Raw genomic sequence first — 15,785 nt, 5'->3', positions numbered from 1 at the left:
TTTTACAGATCTTCATGTCGATATAATTACACATTCAATATTCAACATTTTACAAATCATCATGTTGATATATTTACACATTCAATATTAAACATTTTACAAATCATCATGCTGATATATTTACACATTCAGTATTCAACATTTTACAAATCATCATGTTGTTATATTTACACATTCAATATTCAACATTTTACAAATCATCATGATGATATATTTACACATTCAATATTCAACATTTTACAGATCATCATGTCGATATATTTACACATTCAATATTCAACATTTTACAAATCGTCATGTTGATATATTTACACATTCAATATTTAACATTTTACAAATCATCATGTCGATATATTTACACATTCAATATTCAACATTTTACAAATCATCATGTCGATATATTTACACATTCAATATTCAACATTTTCCTGATCATCATGTTGATATATTTACACATTCAATATTCAACATTTTACAAATCATCATGTTGATATATTTACACAATCAATATTAAACATTTTACAAATCATCATGTTGATATATTTACACATTCAATATTTAATATTTTACAAATCATCATGTTGATATATTTACACATTCAATATTCAACATTATACAAATCATCATGTCGATATATTTACACATTCAATATTTAACATTTTACAGATCATCATGTCAATATATTTACACATTCAATATTCAACATTTTCCAGATCATCATGTTGATATATTTACACATTCAATATTCAACATTTTACAAATCATCATGTTGATATATTTACACATTCAATATTCAACATTTTACAAATCATCATGTTGTTATATTTACACATTCAATATTCAACATTTTACAAATGATCATGTTGATATATTTACACATTCAATATTCAACATTTTATAAATCATCATGTTGATATATTTTCACATTCAATATTCAACATTTTACAAATAATCATGTTGATATATTTGCACATTCAATATTCAACATTTTACAAATCATGTTGTTATATTTACACATTCAATATTCAACATTTTACAAATCATGTTGTTATATTTACACATTCAATATTCAACATTTTACAGATCATCATGTTGTTATATTTATACATTCAATATTCAACATTTTACAGATCATCATGTTGATATATTTACACATTAAATATTCAACATTTTACAAATAATCATGCTGATATATTTACACATTCAATATTCAACATTTTACAAATCATGTTGATATATTTACACATTCAATATTCAACATTTTACAAATCATCATGTTGATATATTTACAAATTCAATATTCAACATTTTATAAATCATCATGTTGATATATTTTCACATTCAATATTCAACATTTTACAAATAATCATGTTGATATATTTGCACATTCAATATTCAACATTTTACAAATCATGTTGTTATATTTACACATTCAATAGTCAACATTTTACAAATCATGTTGTTATATTTACACATTCAATATTCAACATTTTACAGATCATAATGTTGTTATATTTATACATTCAATATTCAACATTTTACAGATCATCATGTCGATATATTTACACATTCAATATTCAACATTATACAAATCATCATGTTGATATATTTACACATTCAATATTAAACATTTTACAAATCATGTTGTTATATTTACACATTCAATATTCAACATTTTACAAATCATGTTGATATATTTACACATTCAATATTCAACATTTTACAAATCATCATGTTGATATATTTACACAATCAATATTAAACATTTTACAAATCATCATGTTGATATATTTACACATTCCATATTTAACATTTTACAAATCATCATGTCGATATATTTACACATTCAATATTCAACATTTTACAAATCATCATGTTGATATATTTACACATTCAATATTAAACATTTTCCAGATCATCATGTCGATATATTTACACATTCAATATTCAACATTTTACAAATCATCATGTCGATATATTTACACATTCAATATTCAACATTTTACAGATCATCATGCTGATATATTTACACATTCAATATTCAACATTTTACAAATCATCATGTTGATATATTTACACAATCAATATTAAACATTTTACAAATCATCATGTTGATATATTTACACATTCAATATTCAACATTTTACAAATCATCATGTTGATATATTTACACATTCAATATTCAACATTATACAAATCATCATGTCGATATATTTACACATTCAATATTTAACATTTTACAGATCATCATGTCAATATATTTACACATTCAATATTCAACATTTTCCAGATCATCATGTTGATATATTTACACATCCAATATTCAACATTTTACAAATCATCATGTTGATATATTTACACATTCAATATTCAACATTTTACAAATCATCATGTTGTTATATTTACACATTCAATATTCAACATTTTACAAATCATCATGTTGATATATTTACACATTCAATATTCAACATTTTACAGATCATCATGTCGATATATTTACACATTCAATATTCAACATTTTACAAATCATCATGTTGATATATTTACACAATCAATATTAAACATTTTACAAATCATCATGTTGATATATTTACACATTCCATATTCAACATTTTACAAATCATCATGTCGATATATTTACACATTCAATATTCAACATTTTACAGATCATCATGTCAATATATTTACACATTCAATATTCAACATTTTCCAGATCATCATGTTGATATATTTACACATTCAATATTCAACATTTTACAAATCATCATGTCGATATATTTACACATTCAATATTACACATTTTACAAATCATCATGTTGATATATTTACACATTCAATATTCAACATTTTCCAGATCATCATGTTGATATATTTACACATTCAATATTCAACATATTACAAATCATCATGTTGATATATTTACACATTCAATATTCAACATTTTACAAATCATCATGTTGTTATATTTACACATTCAATATTCAACATTTTACAAATGATCATGTTGATATATTTACACATTCAATATTCAACATTTTATAAATCATCATGTTGATATATTTTCACATTCAATATTCAACATTTTACAAATAATCATGTTGATATATTTGCACATTCAATATTCAACATTTTACAAATCATGTTGTTATATTTACACATTCAATATTCAACATTTTACAAATCATGTTGTTATATTTACACATTCAATATTCAACATTTTACAGATCATCATGTTGTTATATTTATACATTCAATATTCAACATTTTACAGATCATCATGTTGATATATTTACACATTAAATATTCAACATTTTACAAATAATCATGCTGATATATTTACACATTCAATATTCAACATTTTACAAATCATGTTGATATATTTACACATTCAATATTCAACATTTTACAAATCATCATGTTGATATATTTACAAATTCAATATTCAACATTTTATAAATCATCATGTTGATATATTTTCACATTCAATATTCAACATTTTACAAATAATCATGTTGATATATTTGCACATTCAATATTCAACATTTTACAAATCATGTTGTTATATTTACACATTCAATAGTCAACATTTTACAAATCATGTTGTTATATTTACACATTCAATATTCAACATTTTACAGATCATAATGTTGTTATATTTATACATTCAATATTCAACATTTTACAGATCATCATGTCGATATATTTACACATTCAATATTCAACATTATACAAATCATCATGTTGATATATTTACACATTCAATATTAAACATTTTACAAATCATGTTGTTATATTTACACATTCAATATTCAACATTTTACAAATCATGTTGATATATTTACACATTCAATATTCAACATTTTACAAATCATCATGTTGATATATTTACACAATCAATATTAAACATTTTACAAATCATCATGTTGATATATTTACACATTCCACATTTAACATTTTACAAATCATCATGTCGATATATTTACACATTCAATATTCAACATTTTACAAATCATCATGTTGATATATTTACACATTCAATATTAAACATTTTCCAGATCATCATGTCGATATATTTACACATTCAATATTCAACATTTTACAAATCATCATGTCGATATATTTACACATTCAATATTCAACATTTTACAGATCATCATGCTGATATATTTACACATTCAATATTCAACATTTTACAAATCATCATGTTGATATATTTACACAATCAATATTAAACATTTTACAAATCATCATGTTGATATATTTACACATTCAATATTCAACATTTTACAAATCATCATGTTGATATATTTACACATTCAATATTCAACATTATACAAATCATCATGTCGATATATTTACACATTCAATATTTAACATTTTACAGATCATCATGTCAATATATTTACACATTCAATATTCAACATTTTCCAGATCATCATGTTGATATATTTACACATTCAATATTCAACATTTTACAAATCATCATGTTGATATATTTACACATTCAATATTCAACATTTTACAAATCATCATGTTGTTATATTTACACATTCAATATTCAACATTTTACAAATCATCATGTTGATATATTTACACATTCAATATTCAACATTTTACAGATCATCATGTCGATATATTTACACATTCAATATTCAACATTTTACAAATCATCATGTTGATATATTTACACAATCAATATTAAACATTTTACAAATCATCATGTTGATATATTTACACATTCCATATTCAACATTTTACAAATCATCATGTCGATATATTTACACATTCAATATTCAACATTTTACAGATCATCATGTCAATATATTTACACATTCAATATTCAACATTTTCCAGATCATCATGTTGATATATTTACACATTCAATATTCAACATTTTACAAATCATCATGTCGATATATTTACACATTCAATATTACACATTTTACAAATCATCATGTTGATATATTTACACATTCAATATTCAACATTTTCCAGATCATCATGTTGATATATTTACACATTCAATATTCAACATATTACAAATCATCATGTTGATATATTTACACATTCAATATTACACATTTTACAGATCATCATGTCGATATATTTACACATTCAATATTCAACATTTTACAAATCATGTTGATATATTTACACATTCAATATTCAACATTTTATAAATCATCATGTTGATATATTTTCACATTCAATATTCAACATTTTACAAATAATCATGTTGATATATTTGCACATTCAATATTCAACATTTTACAAATCATGTTGTTATATTTACACATTCAATAGTCAACATTTTACAAATCATGTTGTTATATTTACACATTCAATATTCAACATTTTACAGATCATAATGTTGTTATATTTATACATTCAATATTCAACATTTTACAGATCATCATGTCGATATATTTACACATTCAATATTCAACATTATACAAATCATCATGTTGATATATTTACACATTCAATATTAAACATTTTACAAATCATGTTGTTATATTTACACATTCAATATTCAACATTTTACAAATCATGTTGATATATTTACACATTCAATATTCAACATTTTACAAATCATCATGTTGATATATTTACACAATCAATATTAAACATTTTACAAATCATCATGTTGATATATTTACACATTCCATATTTAACATTTTACAAATCATCATGTCGATATATTTACACATTCAATATTCAACATTTTACAAATCATCATGTTGATATATTTACACATTCAATATTAAACATTTTCCAGATCATCATGTCGATATATTTACACATTCAATATTCAACATTTTACAAATCATCATGTCGATATATTTACACATTCAATATTCAACATTTTACAGATCATCATGCTGATATATTTACACATTCAATATTCAACATTTTACAAATCATCATGTTGATATATTTACACAATCAATATTAAACATTTTACAAATCATCATGTTGATATATTTACACATTCAATATTCAACATTTTACAAATCATCATGTTGATATATTTACACATTCAATATTCAACATTATACAAATCATCATGTCGATATATTTACACATTCAATATTTAACATTTTACAGATCATCATGTCAATATATTTACACATTCAATATTCAACATTTTCCAGATCATCATGTTGATATATTTACACATTCAATATTCAACATTTTACAAATCATCATGTTGATATATTTACACATTCAATATTCAACATTTTACAAATCATCATGTTGTTATATTTACACATTCAATATTCAACATTTTACAAATCATCATGTTGATATATTTACACATTCAATATTCAACATTTTACAGATCATCATGTCGATATATTTACACATTCAATATTCAACATTTTACAAATCATCATGTTGATATATTTACACAATCAATATTAAACATTTTACAAATCATCATGTTGATATATTTACACATTCCATATTCAACATTTTACAAATCATCATGTCGATATATTTACACATTCAATATTCAACATTTTACAGATCATCATGTCAATATATTTACACATTCAATATTCAACATTTTCCAGATCATCATGTTGATATATTTACACATTCAATATTCAACATTTTACAAATCATCATGTCGATATATTTACACATTCAATATTACACATTTTACAAATCATCATGTTGATATATTTACACATTCAATATTCAACATTTTCCAGATCATCATGTTGATATATTTACACATTCAATATTCAACATATTACAAATCATCATGTTGATATATTTACACATTCAATATTACACATTTTACAGATCATCATGTCGATATATTTACACATTCAATATTCAACATTTTACAAATCATGTTGATATATTTACACATTCAATATTCAACATTTTACAAATCATCATGTTGATATATTTACACATTTGATATTTAACATTTTAATTTACACATTCAATATTCAACATTTTACATCATGTCGATATATTTACACGTTCAATATTCAATATTTTACAGATTGTCATGTCGATATATTTGCACATTCAATATTTTATAGATCGGCATGTCGATATATTTACACATTCAATATTCAACATTTTACAGATCGTCATGTGTATATAATTTATATATGCTGTTCCCATGACTTACTGCAGCATTCAATATTCAACATGTTATAGATCATTATTTTGATACATTTTCACATTCCATTGTATAGTAGCTTTCCTCTAGAAAAACCTGACAGCTCGATATCAAATGGTTCAACCCTAACTACTTTTGAGTGATACAAATAGCATGTTATTGCTGAAATCACACATTCTTAGAAGCATTGGTTATCAATCTTTCATCGTGAGCAGTCATTATAATTCTGTCCTGATTATAGTGGAGCCATCATCATTTAATACAGTCTATAAAACCTTCCTTCCTTATATAGACCTGGCTAAATATATCTAGAAAATACGTGTCATGCTATTGTTTGACTCATTTCCTGTAATGGAAGTTCTAGTTTTAACACATCTTTTGAGTGATTTCCATAGCATACGTGTTTTCTGATTGTCATATTTGTAAGACAGTCTTGGGAAAAATGGTTGGCCGGTTTTGTGATAGAGGCTGTAAAGCTGGCTCTTGTTTCGTGATCCTGGTATACCGTTGTTGTGGTAGGGATATTGGAAGACCATCAGATATTGTTTCCTGAATGTATAAAGTTGATTTGGTCCAAAGGAAGCAGATATTTCACAAGAATGTGGTTTTGTTTTCATTTTCTCATCACTTTGTTTTCCCTACCAGATGCCAAACATTCTCCTATTAGATACGTTTAGTTACTCAAACCAAGAGATCGTTTTAAGATTCTAAGTGTTGCTTTAAGTGCTATTGTTTTTATTTCTCTTACACTTGGTTCACCTGGTATATTCGTCAGATAGTTTGTGACATTCTTTTCATTAGCCCAGGTGCTCCTATGAACGGGTATCATCGATACTTTCTAAGATTACAGTTTTTCTCATGTCGTACATAAGTTCTTGGTATTTTGTTATTTTATCCCTCTCTGTTCTGTTAAGGCCAACATAATAGGGAACGTTTATTTCAACTAGAATTGCAACTTTCTCCCTGTCAGGGTTAATAGCCCCATTTTTTTGGTGTGTAGTTGAAAAAAGTGGTAGGGCCGAAAAAAGTTTAAGTATGTGCAAAAGAGGAAGCCATACTTAACAAAAATTTAGTTTCTTTCGCATATGTATTTTCATATGAGTCGACAAATTTGACTTTTGTGCAAAAGAGGAACCACAAACTTCACATGAATGTGGTTTCTCTCCCGTATGTGTTTTCATATGAGTCGACAAATGTGACCTCTGTGCAAAAGAAGAACCACATACTTCACATGAATGTGGTTTCTCTCCTGTATGTGTTTTAATATGATTCAACAAAGTAGACTTCTGCACAAAAGAGTAACCACAAACTTCACATGAATGTGGTTTCTCTCCCGTATGTGTTTTTATATGACTCAACAAACTTGACTTCCATGCAAAAGAAGAACCACATACTTCACAAGAGTGTGATTTCTCTCCCGTATGTCTTTTCATATGAGCCAACAAATTTGAGTTATGGGCAAAGGAAGAACCACATATTTCACAAGAATGTGGTTTCTCTCCCGTATGGGTTCTAATATGATTCAACAAATGTGACTTCCATGCAAAAGAAGAACCACATACTTCACATGAATGTGGTTTCTCTCCCATGTTTGACTGCATCTGATTCCACAAAAAGTATATTCAACTGAGTGTATGATAATAAGCTTATAAGTTTCAACTTTAGGTCATTTCTATGAAGGAATTTAAAATTATTTTTAAACTTTTTCAATCACCAATGAAGAAAGGTCCTTCTCGCCCATTAATGGATTTCAGTTTATTGTTGCAAATTCTGGAAATATACAATAAATTTGAAAAAATAAAATTAATGTGGTAAAATTGAATTTATTATGTTGATTTTTATTAAAAATATCCACAACATTTATTATTAATTAAATTGAAAATAAAATGAGTTTTATGCAATACTGATTAGTTAACAAAATTAACTTGTTTCTATTGCAAATATTAAACGAAAATTTTCGCATTTCTTGATTTTACACATTAGAAAATTGATTACTCATATTATTTCATTCTTCAGAATATTGTTCTAATCTCGTAGTCTGCATAAATATCCTTTCTTTTCAATATTACTGAGGATTGAAACATTCACGAGTATTTCACTTACAACTGATTTTTACCAAGTTCTCTAACCATAGCACCATGGGGCCTTGCAGATAATCCCAGTATAAATTTTGTCACTATATTTTTAGTACACACATATATATATACAAACACCAAATATTCCGCACTAAACTAAATTATATATAACTTCTAATTAACCTATACATCATTTGATTCACCTTTTATTCCTCTATAATTTTACCTTTTTATATTTGACTTTTAATTGACATATTCTAGTGTTCACGTCAATTTAAAAAAAAATAACTTCTAATCAGGAAGGTAAAAAGAAACTCCATACAATTGAAAATTGTTATTTAAATATTTTATTAATATTTAGTAGCATAGCCCTCTTGCAATTTGACAGTCTTCAATTTTGGCTTTTTTTAATTAGTCTGTTGTAATACTCTGGTGAAAGGGCATGCTAATTTTCTTCAATTTTTGTTCAAAGTTCTTCCAGATTTGAAATTACATTATTGTGTTGCTCTTGCTTGATGTAATGCCATACGTTTTCGATAGGATTGAGCTTTGGAGATTCTGCAGGCCAACACAAACACGGAATACCATTCTCCTCAAGGAACATCTTTACATGAACGAGAAAGATGAAGATGACAAAGAAAAATTCGAAGCATATGGACTAAATGTAACGTTGTATAACCTGGAACAACAGCAATTACCATTAGAAATGATTTGTTTCCTAAAAGCTGTGTGAATGGAACATTATCCTGCATGAAGATTATATTAGCGTCCGAATTCCAACCAAAGTAGTGTAGAAAATGCACTCAACATATTAATGTACTTTGGCACATTAATTCGACCTTGAAAGTGAAATATAGGCCTTGGAGCATTGGCACTAATAACGCCCACACAAAAACTGAACCTCTACCACCTTGCAACTGTGTACCTAGGATTGATGCCGATTACTTTATTAGATAAACCAGAAAGGTGGAGATTACAAAGAGAAAGTGGACTAAATGTTACGTTGTATAACCTGGAACAACAACAATTACCATTAGAGATGCTTTGTTACCTAAATTATGGATATGTTAAGCTAGGTTAAAGCTCATTTTTTGCTGCAGAGTTTTGCCTTTTCGATTTTGTTATTTTTTAAATTGATATGAACACTAGAAAACAATGAAACGTCAAATATGAACAGGTAAAATTATAGAGGAATAAAAGATGAATCAAATGAGGTATAAGCTTACATTTGCAGTTTTTGAAAAATTTACAAACGTGGGTTTTCTTTTCATGGATGTAAAAAAAACTTTGTACTACTTATTACTATATTTTTTATAATTAATGGTTCCGATATCGTGTGAAAAAGTTAAATGGAAGATCTGGCTCGACATAAGGCAGGATTTAAAGAAAAGCCCACGAAGGTTTATCAGTGAATTCTAGTTGAGACTATGGGTCCAGCCAGTCCCCAAAATATGGAGATAGACGGAAAAGAAGAAACCAATTAAAGAGTAAGGGACTAGTACATGAAGTAAAGATAAGTAAATAGGCAGGTAGATAATTAGATATTAGTTATTGTGGCGAGATGGGCCATATACAGAGATTCTGCAGGAAGCATATCCAAGGAAACCGAGGCGTTTCATCTCTGTGATGCCTGATAAATGGAACAAGGGCATCGATGCACATAGTTGGTAAAATGGGTGCATCAAACTCCTTTTCAATAAGAATTCAGGGAGAGAATTAGAGAGCTCTGGTGGATAGGGGAGCAGAGGTGTAAGTAATAAAAACAATTTTAAGCACTTAGACAGGGACCTAACTATATGATAAAAACATTAGTTTAAGAACAGCTAATGGGCCCCAATTAATTGTAGAATGGCTCGTTCAATTAAGATTAGGGATAGGAAGTCAGTCTATCCAGAAGGACTTCTTTGTTACAGAGAATCTCAACACAAGTTAGAAGTTGATATGTTGCTGAAGTATAATAGAGATTTTTCTTGGGAAGAACCGATACGCTGAACTTGCGTATCAATATTGGAAGGCATGAACTCATACTGAAACTCCAGTATTGAAAACCATTTGAAGCAATAAAAGTTGATAGACTTAGAAAATAGATGAAATGCCAATATTTCATCAACAGTTCAGTTACTGGTCATTGATGAAAATATTTCTCAAAATTAGATCTAAAGTCTGGTAGGTTAAATTAAGTAAGGACAATAAAGCGAAAACTGTGTTCACTTGCCACCAGAGTTTATGTGATTTAGTTAATTTTCTCACATACGATGGAAAGTCACTTAGATCACATAGATAAGGTAGAGGCAAACCATGACAAAGTCAAATCGATAAAATTAGAGATTTCATCAATATCATGTCATATTATCGGCGATTTATACAAAAATTTCCGAGACAACTGAGCCGTTAGTTTGACGCAAAAAATGTGAGGTTCCAATGGAACAATACAGTCTGCCTTTGATGTTTGCCTAAAAACGAAGCTTGCAGATATCGTTATACTGTCTTATCTTGATCCTGAAAAGGACAACCGACTGTACACTGATGCATCCAATCATGTATTTGGGAGATTTCTGTCGCAAATTGTCTAAAGCAGTTAAAAAACATTTTACTTGTTATCACATAAAGTTAATGATATGCAGACGAGATGGTCGACTATAGAAAAAGAAGCATACATGATACACTACGCCCTTGATAATGCATAGTGCAAAGTTCCTTATCTATACTGATCCCAGACCACTGGAATATTTATAATACAGAATAGGAAAATAAAGATGTGGTCCTTATCTATACTGATCACAGACCGCTACAATATTTATTAAACTTGCCTATACAGAATAAGAAAATACAGATGTGGTCCTTTTGAGTATGGCTGCATATAACTGCACCATACAGTACCTGAAATAGAAGGAAAATGTTTGTGTGGATTTCTTGTCATGCACCGTTGAGACAAAAATGTTCTCTGGGAGAAATACGCCGACTACTTTATTAGATAAACCAGAAAGGTGGAGATCACAAAGAGAAAGTCAAAGCATATGGACTAAATATATAACCTGGAAAAACAACAATTACCATAAGAAATGCTTTGTTACCTAAAAGGTAGATATTTTAAGCAAAGGTAAAGATCATTTTTTTTAATGCAGTTTTTGCCTTCTTGATTTTGTTATTTTTAAATTGATATGAACACTACGATACTTTAATTAAAAGTCAAATATGAACGGGTAAAATTATATGCTCTGTGTTTTAGGAAACAGACTGTTAGTTATTTACATTATATAGATTTTGAGAATTGAAGTTTGATCCTGGTTACATATGTCAAGATATATAGTGTGTTATTAGAGTATTTTAATGATGTTGATCCCATGTGGCATGACATGACTTGGAAAAAAGAGACAAGAGTTTACTATTTACTGTTATTAGAGTCTTTTAATGATGTAGTAAATAATGGGAAACCAACAAATCACAAAAACAAACATAGAATCATTAGCTACTTTTATTTTCTCTACTGCTCTCCCTCGACTCAGGACTGCACTAACATTAACAAAGTCTCTGTCAGCACTCTCCCTCGACACTAGCGCACAAGTACATGTATTTGGTGACTTTAATGTCCACCACAAAAAACTGGCTTGGATTCTCTACTTACACAGATGCAGCGGGCAGCACAACACATAACTTCGCTATACCTAACTCCCTATAAGAAATGGTTATGTTTCCAACCAGTTTCCCTGACCAGCAAGAACAACACGCATAACTTGTAGATCTATTTCTGATGACAGTTCCCCAGGATTGTATAACAAATTCTAACAGCCCACTCGGGAATGCTGATCATCTAAACTCTAGACCCAAAACTGGAGAGTCAGTGCTCAAAACAACGAGGTATTATAAAAAGGCTGACTGGGAAGCCATCAGAGATCTTATCAGATATGCCCCATGGGGAAATATTTTTTCTCTTCCTGCTGAACAGTGCGCAAATAAGACCACTGAATGGTTTAAAACAGCAATTGAAGCACATGTTCCCATGCGGAAATTTTATAGCAAGCCCCACTCTCCCCAATGGTTTTACTTGCGCAACTGCCATTGCTCAAAGGCAGCATGCATACCACAGATTTAACTGACATAAGTCCAGTTCAAACAGACAGAAGTATATTGAAGCTAGAAGTAACATTAAGAAAGAAATAGTGACAGCTAAGAGAGAATTTACTGAAACCACTAAAAAACGCATCGAAGCACAAAAATTAGGAAATCGTGACTTCTAGAAAATCTACAACTGTAGTAAATAATGGGCGATCAACAATTCCCCCACTAACCAACAATCACGAGGTTGTTTGCTCAGCAACCGACAAGGCTAATATGCTTGCCAGTCGGTTTGCCTAAAACTCCACACAGGGCCCTTCCAACCAACCCCTGCCTGACTTTCCTTTGCGGACAGACGCCATGCTAAACGATCTACAAATCACCCCTGCTCAGGTGCATGCTATCATAAAAAACCTTAACACTTCAAAAGCATGTGGACCCGATCTCATCTCTGCTACCCTATTAAAAAAGTGCTCAACCGAAGTAGCTACAGTTCTCTCCAAACTCTACAACAAATGCCTTAATGAAGCTTGCTTTCCGGGCTGTTGGAAAACTGCTTCTGTGGTAACAGTATTCAAGAATTCTGCCGAAAGAACTGACCCATCAAATTATCGCCCCATTAGCCTCCTCCATCTTTTCGCCAAAATATTTGCGACCATAATTAACCAGGCTCTAGTCCATCATCTTACAGATGCTAAAGTTCTGACTGACAAACAATATGGATTTAGACAAGCCCGTTCCACAGCAGACATCCTCACTGTAATCTCTGAATGTATATACCATTCACTGGATACAGCGGGGAGGGCAGAGTGGTAGCTCTAGATATATCTAAGGCTTTTGACAAGGTATGACATGAGGGTCTCCTCAGGAGAATTAGATCATACAGTATCACTGGTAGAATACTTAACATAATTAAATCCTTCTAAGATAAGAGAAAAATCCAGGTTGTCCTCGACGGTCGTACTTCTAAACAATATGATATAAATGCGGGAGTGCCCCAGAGGTCTAGCCTTGGACCTCTATTGTTCCTAATATTCATTAATGAGCTCCCCGACAAAATTGGGATGGGTATATATGCTGATGACACCACACTCTATAACAGGCAAGACAGGAAAACAAATGAACATATATCAAAAGAAATGGCAAAAACACTAGAGGATGACTCCAATCTGTAGTGGAATGGGGACAAAAATGGATGGTCACATTCAATGCTGCAGAAACTAAACTGGTTTCCTTCAATAATTACAAGAAGCCTCCTCTGTCACCAATAGCAATGGCCAGTGACTCCCTGTCTGAGAGTACATCTTTCAAACTGCTTGGCCTAAAGTTCACAGGAAACATGAGTTGGAACAATTACATTGAAAGTGTTGCCAGGGCTGCTGAAAAGAAGGTAGGCTCTCTACCGTGCTAGAAAACTACTAACACCTGAAAGTATCCTGTACCTCTATAAGACCACACTTCGCCCATGTATGGAGTATTGCTGTCACATTTGGGCTGGTGCATCTGCTACTAGTCTCTCACTCCTAGACAAGGTTCAAAAGAGAGTTGCCAATCTCATAGGCCCTGAACTGTCATCTAAGCTTCAGCCTCTGTCCCATCGACGAGATGTTGCATCCCTCTGCCTGTTCTACAAGTATTTTAATGGTGAATGCTCTGGCGAACTGCAGACACTTGTGCTCCCACGACGTAGACACCCACGACAAACCTGACAGGCAGCTAAATCCCACCCCCACACAGTAGAGATCCCTAGATTTAAAAGATCTTTCTACTCCACTAGTTTCTTTCCCAGAAGCGCTAAACTATGGAATTCCATTCCAGGTCCCTGCTTCCCCAACTGTACTGACATACAGAAGTTTAAGTGTAATGTGAACCAACATCTTGCTGCCCAAATCCCAACATAGTACTCCAGTAGTTGTTGCCCCTAATAGTAGCCCCCTACACCAAAGTGGCCATGTGATTTGTTTGGGGTGAAAATGTAATAAAAAATAAATAAAAATGCTACCCCATATGGCATGACATGGAAAATAAAACAGACAAGAGTTTAATTGGTGTCGTTTGTTGAATGTGCACACGTATTTCTGCTTATATATATATATATATATATATATATATATATATATATATATATATATATATATATATATATATATATATAAATGGAGTGTGTAGAAGGCAGTACAATGCAGAGGTAACGGAAAGACACAAGCTGAAGCAGGTGAGAAAGTTTTATTAATACAACTTACAAATACATGTGTACATATTCATATATTTCTTATACACTTTATATTTACATTTGCATCGTGATCACCTGGGAAAGTCGGTCTGGTGGTATATCCGTGTTATATAATATTTCAAGGAAGCTCTCTTCATCAGATATTTATTTGACTTTGGATCAAACGTGCTGTTGTAAACTGTAACAGTTCCGTGGCAAACAATTTCCTGGAACTTTTTTTTGCATTTTAATTTAAGTTAGGGATTTTTTTGTTCCTTTCGTTGTTTTTTTTCTAATT

At 29.6% G+C, this 15,785-nt stretch overlaps 1 long non-coding RNA gene across 1 annotated transcript in view; it reads right to left on the bottom strand.

Moving 5' to 3' along the window:
- Positions 1 to 7,876: 7,876 nt before the first annotated feature.
- Positions 7,877 to 15,785, bottom strand: part of LOC145271194 (uncharacterized) — a 154,514-nt gene continuing 146,605 nt past the window's right edge. The window contains exon 2 of the long non-coding RNA XR_013865748.1: positions 7,877 to 8,914. This is a non-coding gene — a long non-coding RNA (uncharacterized LOC145271194). The remainder of the gene's footprint in view (positions 8,915 to 15,785) is intronic.

This window comes from Euprymna scolopes, chromosome 46, assembly GCF_053919585.1.
Source record: "Euprymna scolopes isolate OS-2025 chromosome 46, ASM5391958v1, whole genome shotgun sequence".
NCBI lineage: Eukaryota > Metazoa > Mollusca > Cephalopoda > Sepiida > Sepiolidae > Euprymna > Euprymna scolopes.
Note: the sequence above shows the minus strand (reverse complement) of the source record. Positions and strands in the feature narration are given on the sequence as shown.